The sequence below is a fragment of the Dermacentor andersoni genome, chromosome 1, assembly GCF_023375885.2.
Source record: "Dermacentor andersoni chromosome 1, qqDerAnde1_hic_scaffold, whole genome shotgun sequence".
NCBI classification, from domain to species: Eukaryota; Metazoa; Arthropoda; class Arachnida; order Ixodida; family Ixodidae; genus Dermacentor; species Dermacentor andersoni.
This window is the reverse complement of record NC_092814.1, coordinates 360,614,642-360,631,383: the sequence shown is the minus strand read 5'-3', so window position 1 is coordinate 360,631,383 and position 16,742 is coordinate 360,614,642. Positions and strand designations below refer to the sequence as shown.

Here is a 16,742-nt window from a genome sequence, read left to right as displayed (position 1 = left end):
GAAATTCTCGCGTATAGCCCTGAATTTCATTCTCCAAGCCAAAACTGGCCAATAACGTTAAGTAATCACTTACACCTACCCTATTAGTCAGCAAAATATCAATGTTTGAGTCTCCTGCGAGAATCACATGTTTATTTACTCCATACCTTTTTAAGGAATCCAGCGATCTCCTCTAAAAAACTGCAATATTCTTGCTAGGAGGTCTGTAAATTGCACAAACTAACAATTCCTCTTCATTGTTAGAAAGATAAAGCGCTATAGCTTCCGCTTCATCAAATTCAACTTTCAAGCATTCACAAAACCAGCAATTTTTCACATATACTAACACTCCTCCACCACGTTTTCCCACTCTGCACAAGGGATACGATCGATAGTTCTGTATATTATAAAGAGAGCAATCAAACTCACTGAAATTTATCTCAGTAAATATTATGACCTCAAGCAAAGTTAAAACATTCTCCAAATACATTTGTAACAAGTTCCAATTATTGTGAAGGCTTCTCACGTTCACATGGATAAGATCAAAACGTGTACAAGATTGAACTGACACGAATTCACGGCGTATCTTCATCTTTTCAGAAAATGAATGTACACTCTGAGTCATCACGTTATCTTGCGCTGATCCGCTTCGTTCTCAACAAGAATAACAGGGCACCTTCAATTTTCTTAACAAATATACGACCGTTTCGCACTCTAAGATATTTGTAGTATTTTTCAGTTGGTAGGCGCTTTGCCATCCACCGAAGCTTCTTGACTACAGGGGTCAGATGTTCTCATGTTTCAGCGTGTTTCGTTTCGCAAGCCACTTTTCTTTTGTTTCTCTCCTGGTGAAACGGACTACTATGGGAACCTCAGCATCTGCTTTGCCTTTAATCCTGTGCGTTGCTTCGACTTCCCCATTGCTGGAAATGGAGAGTTGGAGTCTCCCTGCAATTGAGTTTATAACTGCTCTCAAGTCTTAGTTGTCATGGCATTTGACCCCATGTATCTCCAAATTATTACATCTCGAATAGGATTCCATCCTATTCACCTCCATTTCCAGTTGAGAAAGTCTAGTGTCCTTTGCTAGCAGTTAAGCTTTCACATCCGCAGTTTTTTTTCTTCAGCTCTTTTACTTCTTCATTCTGGGTTTCAAGAGTTTCAACCACTTCATCATAACTAGAAGAGAGCAAATCTAGTGATTATTCTGTGCTCTCTATTGTTAATGCTTGCTCCTCAAGTTTTCCGTTGGTGGTATCATGTTTAGCCAACTGTTCCTCCTGTGTTCTTGCGAGCTCATCAAAACGGCGTAGCATAGTGTCTAGCTTCGACATGACATCAACAAAAGAAGGTTGCTCACTGTCTGCCATTCTTATGCTGAGAGCCAGCCCCGTCTCCAGCGTTCATCAATCGTGTTTTGTTGTTTGCACAAGTGGGACATACCAAATACGGATCGTTTCTACTGACATGCTTTTAGGTTAGTCTTTGTGACGGCAGAACATTTGCCGGCATGATAAAGTGCAATAGCTTTGAGGCACGCGAGGCAATCATTGTTAGACATTGTGAACACAACTTTGTGCAGTCCAACTTCGCGCAGTCCGGCGGCGCAGAATTTAAATTCAAACACAGAAGTAGTTATGAAACGCCGCTCTCACGTACGCAAGCGAAGAAAGAGCGTCATGCCGCTCTCACCTACTCCGCCGGAATGCCACTCATTGACAATCAGCGCTATCTTTTTAAGCGTAGTCGCCCGGTGTGGCCTGCCTGGATTGGCTGCCCCCACGATGACGCACCCGCAGCATGGACTGTGTAGCCACGGGCGCTCACACCGAATTTCTCCGGTATATCACGTCGATAAGGGCGCCGAAGATGGAAGCATTTGAAGGCAGGGAAGCCACAGTTAGGTCACTTGCGTCTGGCGGTCCCTACACAAGCGAAGAAAGAGCGTTGCACTCGTTGACAATCGTTGACAAAGACTGCACTCGTTGACAATCGGCCCGGCCCGGCTGTTAAGAGAGCGGCCCAGTGGCGACAGTACTGGAAGAAAGAAACTTCCAGTTCCCGTCACGACGCCGCTGTCTTATCAGCCGAGCAACAGTAAGTACTGCATATCCGCTCATTGAGAGTAAACACTGATATTATGCATTTCATGTACGCGCTCATTGCAGGGGAACTGGTGGAGGGCCCCTGCAAGGGCTTCGCGGCAGCATCCGGGCATTGGGAGGCCGCAGTAGTGCGATCGGCGTGTGTGCGCCATTTTTCGTACCACCGGAGCAGGTGATAATCAAAACCACAGCCTACGTATTGCCGTCGAGCAGGCAGGTTCGTGTTAAGCGAGGTTTTCATAGTTTTCGTGCGATTTGTAGCTTTTATAACTTCCGCCTGCACCTATTCAAGAAAATTAGCCACCGCGCCCGTTCGTGTGACACAACGCTCGCTATATCGTGGGCAGCATGTATTTTGAAACGTCTTTAACGCAGGTGCCGCATGCTACTGTTGGAGTGCCCCGTGTTACCCGCATGTCTGTCGACACAAGGCCTGAAACGGGTGGTGTCGCACGTAAACAACATTTGGACATTCTGGCAGCCTGCTGGACCATGGATATTGTGCAGAGCCACCGACTAGGCCAGGTAACACTGAAGAGGGTTTTGTCGAGTATACTTACTGAATTGGAGCACTGTAGTCACTTTCAGTGGTAAACTGGAGTATTGTTTTATTATCACAGTTATTACTAGTCATTGGTAACGAAATGTAATTATTGTTTTGCTGATGAATTATGCACGTGAAGGTGAACAGCAGAGTATAATGCCGCATAGTGGTCATTGCGTGGAACGCACCTTGTCTGATCCTTAGGACAGCCACTATCACCCTGCCAATATGCAGAAAAAAGTGGGTCTGAAAGAAAACGACAGGAAAACCCTTTTCCCTCTCGGGTTATCCCTTTATTAGAACTACAAATGTTGTTATTCACATTTCCGTCAACAGACATAACTGTTAAAGTACAAGGCAGTCGTACAACTTCTTGTGAAGTACACACTGCTATGCAAGGTAAGGATGCATGAAGCACGCTTCAAGAAAATATTGCACGGAAATCTTGAATGTGTGCTATTACTATCTATCAATAACTGTTTATTATTGCTTAACAGTTGTTATTTTGTTATAGTGTTTATAAATCAGTCCTGTATTCGTGCTACACGTGGAGTTACCATCCGTGCTGTTTTGAACAGAAATATTCAGGAAAGCTGTGTCCCTTGTCCCTTTTTTTAGTGCCTTCGGTCTACATTGCACACACCTAAGATATATTACGTGTTGATGTAAAGCCCTACATGAAGTGTTGAACAGTGTAACAGTGAAGCATCATGAGTGACAGCATAAGTCACTGCGCCACAATGAATAGGTTGAGGCTGCCCCAATTTTTTCTGGCATTCGCAAGCCAATAAGAAATCTGTTCAGCTTAAGCCAGCCTAGCCACATATGTGTAGGTCAGGTGTTCAGTAGCAGGAATTATGGCAAATCAAGAAGGACAAAGTGGTGGTAGTTGTCTGGTTCTGCACTGCATTGTTACCTGCGTCGCTAAAAATAGTACATTTTCCCCTTTTACGATCATTTGTCTTCAGGCGTTTTCTCAATGTGCAGATTTTTTTTATAGTAGTGCAATAAAAATCCATCCACAATTTCCTATGCTGCCAGGTTTTTGTTAATCGTGCTTGCTGTAAGTCAGTGTATTTGCGTAAAGGTTTTTAGAGTGTTCTAGAAAGTACCATTTTCATGTTCACAGCAACTACACGCCAGCATGTCGTGTTCATCGAGCACCTCGTGTAATCGTCGAGGACGTGATGAGCGACGTTGTCGACAACTAGGTGCAGTCGGTTAGGCTGTTTCAGGAAAATAAGCAGGTATGTCTATGCGCACTTTCAAAACATAGATATCTGCAAGTAGTAAAATGTTGGTATTGATGTACAGTTTTACATTTTTGGGCGCACTATGCCATCTTACTTTGTGCACTGCTAGACAATCCACGGTAAAGTGCCCCGCAGGAGCGTCTGCGGCAGCAGGCGTTTGGTGTGTTGCGACACCACGTACCCGAGCACACGAGGGTTGGACCGTCCCGCGTTTAACCGTGCGCGGCTTAGCCGTGTGTGGGGAAAGGGGGATCCTGGAGGTTGAGCTGATGCTGGGTGTTTGGACCTTTAAGCCTCCCCGGCGGAGGCAACACACCCCTTTGGCCTCCGCTTCACATAGACGGCACCCCGGGACCGACCCACCCGGGGGAAATTGGTAGTTGCCTTTTCCTGCTTCTCTTACTCCCTCCAATCTTCGTTTTTCTCTTACTTTTCATCTTTCCTGTCTTCTCCTAGCTTCCGTTCCAATTTTTCCAGGCACCAAGGGTTAACCTTGTGTGAATAACCAACCTAGGTTATCTCATATTTGGTTATAGTGATAACGTACAGCTGGCATTTGTAGGACCTGTTTTTACAGTCCCTGTAACGCCCCCATGTAGAGCTCCACGGTGCGTGGTTGGCGTTATTGCCAAAAATTACATTATTCTATGGCTATTTCCTTCCCTCCCTTCCCAGATCGCCCTCAGAAAAGAGGGCGCACCGAAGATGTATTTCAGTTTTGTGGACGACAAAGACCCCACTACCCACGATTTCACGTCATTCATTCGGAAAAGTCAGATAAACAAGTACGCACAATCCCCCCATTTCTAGTTTCAAAGTCTCTAACTGAGGCTCTTGGTCCAGGTTACAAGGCATCAAGGATGGCAAGTGGAGATCTCCTTTTGGAGCTCCGTGACCTGAAAAAATACGAAAAGCTACCCAGTCTAGTGTCTTTTGGAGACTTTGAAGTGACAGGGACTCCGCACCGCCCTATGAACACTACACGCGGCGTTGTCTCAGATGATGACCTGCTTCAGCTGACAGAGGCAGAGCTCCTAGAGGGCTTCAATGAGCAAAATGTTGTTAATGTGAAAAGAATAAAGATGAGGCGCGATGGTAAAGAAATTGCTACCAAACCTAATTCTCACATTCAAGTGTCTTGCCCGAATCAATACAGGCCGGGTACATAAAGCTCCGTGCCCAATCCACTCCGATGTTTCAAATGCCAGCGCTTCGGCCACAGCTCGCAGAGCTGCCGCGGCCGCCAAACTTGTGCTAAATGCAGTGCCAAAGAACACACCACTGAAACTTGTGAGAACGCTCTCCACTGTGTAAACTGTGATGGGGAGCACGCCGCGTACTCGCGGTCGTGCCCATCCTGGAAGAAAGAAAAAGAAATCGTAACGATCAAAGTGAAAGAAAATATCTCATTCAAGGAGGCACGCAGGCGGGTAGCATACCTGCCAAAGAAAAGCTTTGCCGAAGTGGCGCGTCAGGGGGCAGCGTCACAACGCCCTCCGGCGGCTGTCCGACCCACAAGCAGTGAGTCGGCAGCTACGCCATCTGCCCCCGCGGCGGTTGCAGCTAGCGCTGCTCCGTCAACCCAGAATGAGGGATCATCGACCCCGAAGGTTGGCGCAGCCGAGGCTGCCCCGGCCCCTTCTTGCGCTGGCAACAGCCGGCGCAGCCAAATCCCTCAGGGAGCCCCATCGACCTCCGGGCTGGTGGGCGCAGGGGTCTTGCCCTCCAAGGCGGGACTCTCTCGGGTAACTTCTCGCTCGCAACAGCACATTTCCGGCGCCTTACAAGAGGCAATGGAGACAACACCTACCCTCAAGGCGCACCAAGCGCCTAAGGAGCGGCGAGGTTCCCTCGAACGCTCCAGAAAGGGCAAAACTCCCGTTGCAGGGCCTCGAAAGGGCTCTGTAATTTAATCTCTGTAATTTCCATGATCACTACTTCTGTTTCTGTACACACAGCACCTATTGACTTCCAATATGGATACACAAATCGTTCAATGGAACGTCAGAGGTCTTCTTAGGAACCTTGATGATGTGCAAGAGCTTATCCAAAAACATAACCCAAAAGTGCTGTGTCTACAGGAAACACACCTAAAACCACAACATACAAACTTTCTCCGACCGTATGTCAAGTTTCGCAAAGATCGCGATGATGCTGTCGTATCATCAGGCGGTGTTGCCATTTGTATTCATAAAAGTATTTCCTGTCAACGTTTACAGCTATAAACGCCCCTTGAAGCAGTGGCGGTTCGAGCTGTTCTTGTAAATAAACTCGTCACCATTTGCTCCCTTTACGTACCCCCACACTACAAATTAAACAGGAATTTCAGTCATTTATACACGAATTGCCAGAACCTTATGTTGTTCTTGGCGATTTTAATGCACACAGCTGCCTGTGGGGCGACTCTCGTATAGACGCGCGAGGTCGTCTTGTTGAACAGTTCCTTTTTTCTTCTGGTGCATGCTTGCTGAATAAGAAACGCACATATTACTCTCTAGCAAACAGAACCTTTTCTTCAATAGATCTTAGTATAGTTTCCCCGTCTATACTGCTCAAACTTGAATGGGAAGTTACGAACAATCGTTACGGGAGCGACCACTTCCCCATACTGATAAGAACATCCGAAGAAAAGGAATATCCTCCACAAGCTCTTTGGTGGAAGATAGACACAGCCGACTGGGAAAAATTTCGAACTCTCACTAGCATCTCATGGGCTGACAGTCTTCTTTAGATATTGATGCTGCTGTGGAGTATCTTACAGCCTTCATAATAGATGCCGCATCAAAACGCATATCCGAAGTGAGTGGTTTGGCATGCAAACGACGTGTACCGTGGTGGAACAGCGAATGTAGGATCGCCCGTAAGAATCGGAACAAGGCGTGGGGGTTGCTACGCGCTTCTCCCTACTGCTGAGAACCTTGTCAACTTAAAAAAAATAAAGTCCCAAGGCAGGCGAACCCCCCGACAGGCCAGAAGAGAACCTTGGCAGAAGTTTTTATCAAGTATTCACTCTTTTATAGACGAGGCCAAAGCCTGGAACAGGGTCAATATGATTAGAGGGCGGCAAACACACTCACTCCCACTGGTAAACACACAGGGCGATATACTGCAAGACCAGGCAGACTCACTCGGGGAGTATTTTGAGAACGTGTCAAGTACAACAAATTATTCACAATCCTTTCTCAAATACAAACAAATAGAAGAACGTAAGCCATTAACAAGAAAAAGTCGAGAGAATGAGCCTTACAACTGTCCTTTTAGTATTGCTGAATTGAGAGCTGCCTCGACCGTGTGCAAGAGCTCCGCACCAGGATCTGATAGAATCATGTATGAAATGCTCAAAAACTTACACAACGATACGCAAGTTACACTACTCACTTTTTAACACCATCTGGGATGCAGGGTACCTTCCAACCGCATGGTAGGAAGCCATTGTGGTCCCTGTTTTGAAACGAGGCAAAGACCCTTCCTCAGTGGCAAGTTACCGCCCGATAGCCCTCACAAGTTGCATTTGTAAGGTGTTTGAAAAAATGATAAATCGGCGACTCATTCATTTCCTTGAACAGAACAAAATGCTTGATCCTTATCAGTGCGGCTTCCGAGAAGGGCGCTCCGCAACCGATCATCTCATACGTGTTGAAGCAAATATCCGGGACGCATTAATACATAAATAGTTCTTTCTATCGATATTACTCGATATGGAAAAGGCGTATAATACAACGTGGCGTTACGGAATCTTAAGAGACTTGTTAGAAATGGGCATCCTTGGTAATATGTTTAACCTAATAGAAAGCTATCTGTCCAATCGTACCTTCCGGGTGAAAGTCGGAAATGTACTTTAACGTCCTTTTACGCAAGAAACGGGTGTACCCCAAGGAGGCGTGCTCAGCTGCACACTCTTTATCGTGAAGATGAACACTCTTCGTGCTTCATTACCACCGGCCCTCTTTTACTCTGTCTACGTGGACGACATTCAAATAGCTTTCAAATCTTGTAACCTCGCAGTCTGCGAGAAACAGGTACAGCATGGCCTGAACAATGTGTCAATGTGTCAATTAATTTATCACTTTTACAACAAAATGTATGGGCACAACAGTACTTCCTTCAGTCGCTGAGGAAGATCGCCAATCTCCCTTGACCAAAAGCTCCTTTAAACTCTCTTAGCGGAAGGGCGACCGTGTGACACCCAGTGCATCTTCGAGATAAAGACAATGGAGTTAAAAGGAATTTGGGGGTGCCCGTGTGACTGGGGTATTACATAAACTTGCATATGTCATATATGATACACCATGCATTTAAGGGTATATTTTATGACTATGCAGAAAGACATTTGAGTTGTGGAAAACATGCAAAATATGTCACAACCAGGTACTTTTTACATAAGTTCTGCCATTGCTGTATAATCGCACTGTTTTGGTGGTGCGAAATTTGTGGAGTTGGCACACAGTAGACATCACAATGCATGGTGGCGCTACATTCATTTGCTGCATTGATTAATTGCGTCACTGTCAGCAAGATTGACACCGTGACAGTGGACAGAATGCAATTCAAACCTATTTCTATGCACCGTCTGTAAGGCTACTATGGATTAGGTGGCCGTGCTGCCTCTGTGACTGCATGATGAATGCAGTAGTTCTACACATCGACGTCTGATGTATGGTGGTGCTCTGTAGACTTAAACATTGTCCTCTGCTTCTTCCTGTTGCTTGCTTTCTACTATATTCACATCATATGGCTTAGTTTACAAAGAGCAAAGTTACATTTAGCATCGGGCTTTATAAACGCATGCATGTTAAGCAGCTACGAGTCTGTCGTTCATGCTTGTTATCGACTATGTCTTTAGTGGTAGTGTAAGAGTGTAAAATGTGCATCAGAAGAGACGATGGCTGTGCAAACATTGCGTTGTTTACATTGTCTGATAAAGAATTTCGTTCTGTTAGCAAACGGGCTACGCGCACATGGTGAGTAATGCTGGGCATGAGATCGGATTGTATCCTTCCCAGTCTTTCTGTGATCTTAAATTTCCCTTCCAAGTAAAATCGGTTAAAGGCAAGTGTTCCTTCTGTTCTGTTCCCATCCTCTGCTTTCTTAAAAGCACTGACAATATTCAGTCACAGGCCAGCATTCAAAACCAACCTTCAGAAGTAATATTCCCCAGTTATGCTACTGGCTGAACATCTGCACCCATATTTCTGTCTCTTTGATGCCTAAGAATGCATGCATTGTCATCATTTCAGAATGCAGCTTGCAGCACTTGTGGCGATAGAGTGCGCCAGCTCGAGCTAGAAAATAAGGCACTGAAAGAGGCAGTGCAAAGCCTCAAGAAGCTTCAGGAGGCAAACGGCTGTGTGACTGGTAAGCACCTTATGGCAGCAGCCATATACTTACTCATTCTTCAGTCTATTCATGATGCCCTTAATGCACATAAAGTACATGCAGGTCAACACTACATGTTGGTATTGTTCCCCAAAGGACTTTCCGCGCACGAAACATTAGTCTTTCAGAGCACTGCAACCCTTACTTGCAGGATTCCTAACATTGCTGAAGGCTAACTGCAACAGAGTCTCTAACTGTGTAAAAAGCCTTTTATGAAATAATGTTGGCATAAAGGAGCCTCTGTGCAAAATTTTACCTTTGAAATTTGAGCAGAACTAGCAGAAATATTTGGAAGAGGAAACGGTGCCTAGGACAAGGACAATCCCTGTGCTGTTCATCTTTCATTTTCCTTGCTTTATGCACAGTGTCGCCTTCGAAATGCAATGCCAACTAGCCCAACGTCGATCCCTCATACAGAAAAATACCTGGTTTTGATACTGAAGCTGAGAAAAAATGCCAGCATTATTGCTCGGTGGCAGTTGCACATCACATGATGCACGGCTCCTCAATGTAACCTTCGAGATCGCAATGCTGCACCTTTGCAACCGCTCATTGTTGCACCTGTGCAACAATGAGCGCTCTCGCTGTAGTAGACATGAGCCCTCTCACTGTAGTAGACGCTTGGAATACCCACATGTCCTGATTAGTATGTGGTTCTCCAGGCATGGCAACGTGAGGCCAGCTTGAGGCACAATAGCTTAGAACTGCAGACAGTGGCAAGACTATCAGATACATGTATCGTCTACTAGGTGTTGTTTAATGGCTGCTAAAAAAACTGTACAATTACCAGCTCTGCGACCTTGCCAAGATTGGTTCAGTGGTATATACAACTCAGCTATAGCAACTTTAGCAATAGTGAAATTTTATTTAAACCCGCCGTGGTTGCTCAGTGGCTATGGTGCTGGGCTGCTGAGCACGAGGTCGCGGGATAGAATCGCGGCCATGGCGGCCGCATTTCGATGGGGGCGAAATGCGAGAAAACCCGTGTACTTAGATTTAGGTGCACGTTAAAGATCCCCAGGTGGTCGAAATTTCCGTAGTCCACTACGGCGTGCCTCATAATTAGAAAGTGGTTTTGGCACGTAAAACCCCATAATTTAGTTACTTTAAAATTTTAAATCTTATTTAAGCTGACCTTTATTTTAGCTGACTTTTTTAAAATACTGCCATTCATAGATTTTTAATGTAGATTTGAACTATATCATTAGTTTTTTGTGTAGCTACTTTATTTTTTTTAGTTTTGTCCTACACAACTGAAAAATATAGTCATCTTTGGAGGCACTTCCTTGTGTATTAAATTTTCCCAAAAAGCATCGTGCTGTAGCTTATTAAGCTCTTTGTAGACTGCAAGGTGCCTATACTTATCTAAACTGCTTGTATAATTAGTGGAAGTATACAAGAAACAATTAGTAAACTTCAATTTTTTTCGCAATTCTATGACAATAACCTTGTGCACTTTTAATTTTCCTACAATAACGAATTGGCATATATATACGCTGCAAGATATGTAGATGCTGATATCTGTTTGAAATTGCAATATCTCTCGGCAGTAGCTGCGAAACTTCAAAGTTATATTTCCTGGGATTGTGGAAAAAAATTAAGTATACTGGTTTTTTTGCATAGTTCCAGTAATTGTACTTGCTGTTAAGCTAAATATCGGCACATTGTGGTCTACAATGAGCTTTAATAAGCAAAAGCATGATAGTTTTTGTAAAAATCATTAACCTCAAAGTGCCTTCACAGATCAGTACAGTTTTTAATTTATTCATTTACTTATTACATACTTGCAGATTCTTGTGTCCAAGCAGGGGGGCAGTTTCATAGTTACACCCATAATAGAAAGCGTGACAGTGGAAACTGTTTTGGAGATTTGTGTAATAACAGATAATAAAACATGAAATAAAATAATGCAATCTGTTTCAAGGTAAGTGTAATACAATAGAAATGAATAAAAACAAGGGAAGCTGTTACTAGATTAGTGCAATAATAGCGCTACAATAACAGATGTGGTGAAATTGTGCATCCGGGCAAGTTTGGTTTGGTGGGAAACACTAAGATGCCTGGCTAAATTTGTTCCAATCTAAGATGGTGCACGGAAAATACGCGTATATATAAGTATCAGTTTTAGCAAAATAAGGTGTGAGAGAGCCTGATGGTGAATTGTGGGTCTGGTTACTGAGGGTGGTAGATATGGTGATGGACCTATCGCAAAGTTGTGCAGATAAAGGAAGTCAATTCTGAACTTTTTTCAGCTCGTTTTAAGAACCGAAATATCATTGGCTATCATTATTTCCGATGGAGAGTCAGTTCGTGACAACATATTGTAAATAAACCGAGCGGCTTTCCTCTGTATTCTTTCAAGGCACTTCATGTTTAGTTGAGTATATGGGTTCCACACTGCATTGGCATATACTATGCTGGGTCTGATTAAGGAATAATAGCATAGTAATTTGACATTGCTTTTGTTTAAGTTTAAGTTTTACAAGTCAGAGCTTTCAAAAGGCAGATGAGCAATTATTAGCATGTATATTCCAGGATAAGTTGTTAATGTAACACGTAAGTATTTGTAATTATAAACTTTTTTTACCGACGACGGACCAAGTAGGTAAGTAAAAAACGGAGTTGTTTTTTACATGTGATTGGGAGACATACAGTTTTTTAGATATTTACAACCATCCCCCACTCATTGCAATACGCTATTCAGGTTGTTCCTTAGGTCAATTTGATCATTAGATCACAAATATCTTTGAACAAAACACCGATATCTGCAAACAACCGGATTTGCACACATAACTAAAGAAATATAGCAGTTACACAAAAACAAATGACACATTTGAAATCTACGTGAAAAGCTCAATTAATGGTAGTATTTTCACATCTCTAGTACAAATAAGGTTCTTTTTTTGGCTACCATCTCTCCATAAAACGTTTTTACTGTATAATTTGATCAACCGTCCATGTTCACTTTAATAAAACTTCTTGCTGGAAAAGTTATTTCACATTGCAGAGGAAAAGATACTGTGAGAAGCAAGCAAATACGGGAAGAGAAATGCCCAAACCGGCACTACCTTTCACCTAATGTTTTTTACGGAGGCGCTAGTACTGAGACGTTAATTGCGACTCTTAATTTCTTTGTTAAATGAAAGTCCTTGGCCTCTAAATCTTGGAAATAATTTTGACAAACCTCAAAGTGCTGTTAGTCATTTAATATAACAGCTTTTTTGAGCGAGTTTTGTTTCCTGTGGGATACTGTATTGCGATGTCATGACACAGTAGGTAGGAACAGGACATTGCAATGTTCTACCTGCCGTAGTTGTTTAGTGACGATGATGTTGGGCTGTTAAACACGAGGTTGAGAGATCGAATCCAGGCCACGGCAGCCAGATTTTGATGGCAGCGATATGCGAAAACACTCATGTACTTAGATTTAGGTGCACATTGAAGAACCCCGGGGGTCCAAACTACCGGAGTCAGCCACTACAGCACGGGTCATAATCAGATCGTGGTTTTGGTATCTAAAACCCCAAGATTAAAATTTTAACATTACAACGTTCTGACACTCGCTGCAGCTCATTCGGTTGTTCGCTATGCTGCTACATTGGCCCTCACAGCGAATAGTAGTGAGGTGATCAAGCAAGCTGGAGTAAGTGTCAGAATATCGCAGTGTCCTGCTCCCACCTGACCACATACTATGTCATGACGTCCCAAAAGAGTATCCTCCTTGGAAATGTAACCTAAACTGACTATAGAAAATCTATCATAATAAATTACTCCGAGGCATATCGATATATTTTTCTGGGGTTTAGAGATCTACAATCTTAAGTTACCGGAAGAAAATTGCTTTGTCAAAGGCCTTTAAGCATGTATGTAGGCGAGGTACGTGCTACATGTAAGACGGATTTTCTCTTCTGATTGAGAGTTTCTTGTCTGGCTTATTGCAGTGATGCAACAGGGTTTTGTATTTGACCAGATTTTAAATAATTGTAATATGTAATGAGCTCTTGCTGTTTTGTAAATTCCTTGCTTCGAAATGTGCACACAGGGCTGGAATTTATGCATGAACTGCCATAGGAAGGGGAACTTTAGTTCCAAGACTTCAATTTAAGACTAATGGCAGCACGCAAGTTGCCTTGTGAAGCACCAGGACATCAAGATTGTTCTGTATGGCGACTCGGAAGTGATATAGAAGCATTGCCTTGGCATGTACCACCAGTGCATTGGGAAAATCATGCCACCACGCAGTATCGGAAAGCTGAGAGCTCTAGATAGGCAGGCCGGTCAATAGGATATACCTGAACAGCATGCTTGCACAATTTTCTGTAAACATAATGGTGGCGATCAGGACAGCAGGAGAATTAACAAAAGATTTATACAAATCTGGAAACCTGTAATTTTACCGTACAAGCCTAACCTGTCACGTAAAAGAAAAGAAACGTGCAAGCCAGTTAATAAGATCGAAAAGGTGGAAAGTCAAGGTGCTTGGGAACCAAAAGACATGTGCAAGTTTCCAGAATGTGCCAGCAGCGTTGTTTGTGGGATATCCATGTCATGCAGCAAGGTATGCGTAGGAGAGATCGGGTTTTTCTGTGTTGGTATAAAGAAAAAGAAACTGTGAGCATGAAAAGACTGCTCTGAACCACAAATGCAAAACCATCAAATTTAGAGCACACATTCACATAAGGCACGGCTCAATGTTATGATTTGATGTAGTACTTGTCCCTCTTAGTGACCATTTAGGCAGTGATCACTTTGCATAATGTACCTTTTGCAACATGGGGGAACGTGCACTCTGTTTCATACTTAGCAGGCAACCCTGTGGAAGCTATGCAAGTTGTGCAGCAATCAAGTGTCACTCTGCATTTTTCATGGTGCAGTTGTTTTGTATTCGCAACACTTTCTGCAGAATGACTTTTACATATTACATGTATAACTTGTGGACACAAAATTGCACCAAATCATGCATCAATGACTGATGCACAAAAAGAACAGAAGTGTCCCGAAGTTCATTATTATGTATGACATATAGTGCTGTATAAGGTATTAGTATTTCCTGCTCTTTCACTGAAGTGGTTGAAGTAATTGTACACTTTTGTTCACTGGTTGTATTGCTTGCTCATTATGCAGAAGCTGGCAAGATAGTGAAGCGGTTGAGGAAGGTGTTGCAGAAAGCTGAAAGCAAGCCGGAGGAACCGGTAATTGCTTGCACAAAGGTATGCTAATTTTCTGCCAGTTGTTTCTTTTTTGGCAGTATAGTGCATTTGAAATGATGGCTTCAGCAACGCAAGGTTAAAGCAGTGTTTCCCAAATCGCTGGCCCCTGGAATCATTTGAGCTGGTGAAAGGGGTCTGTCTGGATCACTTAACGATGTGCAGTTGATCATTTGCAATTTGTGACTATGACTAAAGCTGATATCTGGCCGGCATGTTGGCAGGTGGCAAGCTGTCCCAGGAAGGTTGCTGGTACTATACGCTATTTAGTAGTCCTTAAAATGATCATGTCGATGCCACACATACTGACAGCCGCTTGTGTATCTCTGGGCAACGAGCCGTCAATTACGCAGTCCACTTGTGAACAATTTATATTTGTCTTTCCGTCTTTCCTTTTTTATTACTCGCACCTGCACTGCAGTGTCAGTCACTGCAAGTAACTGTCAAAGACATGCCTCTATAATGCAAACCATGTGACGATACTGCGAGACCCTTGTTTTTCTTCTGCTGTCATTTATGGCTAGTATATTTGGTGATACATTGTTCACCTTTATGCCCTGTGGGATCAAAGGTGAGCTTCTAAAGTTTCTCTTAATTTTCTGTGTCCAGGTGGACATTGGCGGTGGGACGCTAATTCATGAAACAATCATCAACCAGTTGTGTCGAGCCTGCGACAGTCGCAATGACCCTGGCAAATTTGCCAGGGCACGTTTGCTCCACGTTTTCACAGAAGACGAGCTGCGGGGCAAGTTCCCCTTGGAGGGAAAAGCTGTCTTCGGGGAGACTACACAAAAGGAGGCCCTCGATCCCGCACGTGTGGAGGCTGTGATAGGTGCGTACACTATTGGATTATAGTGATTTTGTTTAAAATAACTAAAAACATGCATGTAAGTTGCCCTGGCAAGAACGCCTATTGTGGTTATACCACTGTGCCATGAGCAACTAGCTGAAGTATAGTAAGTGTTCCTAGTAATTTGTGTGCAATGACAAATACTTCACTTGTATTATTAACCTTATGGCCGCAATGTTATGCACAATTTTTAGAGGCCTGATAAAACAAATGATTGGTTGAGCTATGGATTGTTCTTAGCTGGCCAGATAGCACACGTACAGTCCTAGGTCTGCTTCTGCACTATCTGGTTCTGATGGCACAGTTTAAACCATGTTCAGCTGTTTTTGCTATGTGCTACCTATTACATAGCGTTTTTTTTTCTTTATTAGGAAAACCTGCAAAAGTTTTCATTACTTTTTGGCCTCACGTAGTGCTTATTGCTATCACAAAGTGGCAAATATACATCACTCATGTTGCATGGAAGGCTCACTCTAGCAGGACTTTAGTGACTGCACAGAGAGGAGCCCCATCAGATTCGTGTGAAAGTCGCATTCAGAATGGAGGTGATTTAGTTCGTTCACTGCATGTCTTACCAGCACTACTGTGATGTGTCAGCAGCACGCTGCAGCTACTTTAAACACGTTGCATGCCTTTTCCTAAACTAATTAAAGAGTTTGACAGAAAGCATTCGGTTGCAGATGCAATGTTTTCATGTTGTTTTCAAGCTTTGCATTGCCATAGTGACCATCGGATAGCTTAACAGGTAATGCTAATTGTAAGAATAATTTAACCAAGGAGAACACAAAAATATTTAAGGTATTTTTCAGGGGGATAATTCAAACATGAAGGAAGTTTATAGTTTAATCTGCATAGAAGCTGATTTAGTCAAATATTTTGTCTAGCAACTGGGACAAAGCTCTTGCCACATTTACCATGACGCATTATACCGTTATAGCTCCTTATACAGAACAACCTGGATTAAACACAAAAGCTTGAAGTAGACATTCATTGCTTCGTCTTCTGGCTTAGGTAAGCATCCTTCCTGCCGATTAGTTTGCTAAAGCTGCACATTGTTTATTTTGCTCATTTCTTTTTCAGGATACACTTGTACACAATTTCCTGGGCAAGCGTTCCATACTTGAAAAACAGTCTGTCCTCTCTCCTCTCCCGAGAAATAAAATGAGTAGAATGCCTTGTTGGTTACTGTTGGCGCTTGATGAGCATTACCTGACAACATGAAGTCATTACACTGAGAACTAAATGCAATGACAATTTTATCAACATCCCATGAAAAACAATGCTATGGAAATCCCATGGAAATCCCACGAAAAAACAACGCAATGGAAATCTCATAAAAAACAACGCAACGAAAGTCCCATGGATATACAATGGATTCACGGCGGTCACTTTTCCATGATTGTGCAACAAATCCTCCATAATATATCC

The 16,742-nt window shown here is 43.3% G+C and overlaps 1 long non-coding RNA gene across 1 annotated transcript; it reads left to right on the top strand.

Annotated features, from left to right (window-relative positions):
* The first annotated feature begins 15,060 nt into the window (after positions 1 to 15,060).
* Positions 15,061 to 16,497, top strand: LOC129381258 (uncharacterized). The gene is made up of 2 exons (XR_008609472.1): positions 15,061 to 15,296; positions 16,395 to 16,497. It is a non-coding gene; the product is annotated as an uncharacterized lncRNA (long non-coding RNA).
* Positions 16,498 to 16,742: the final 245 nt, after the last annotated feature.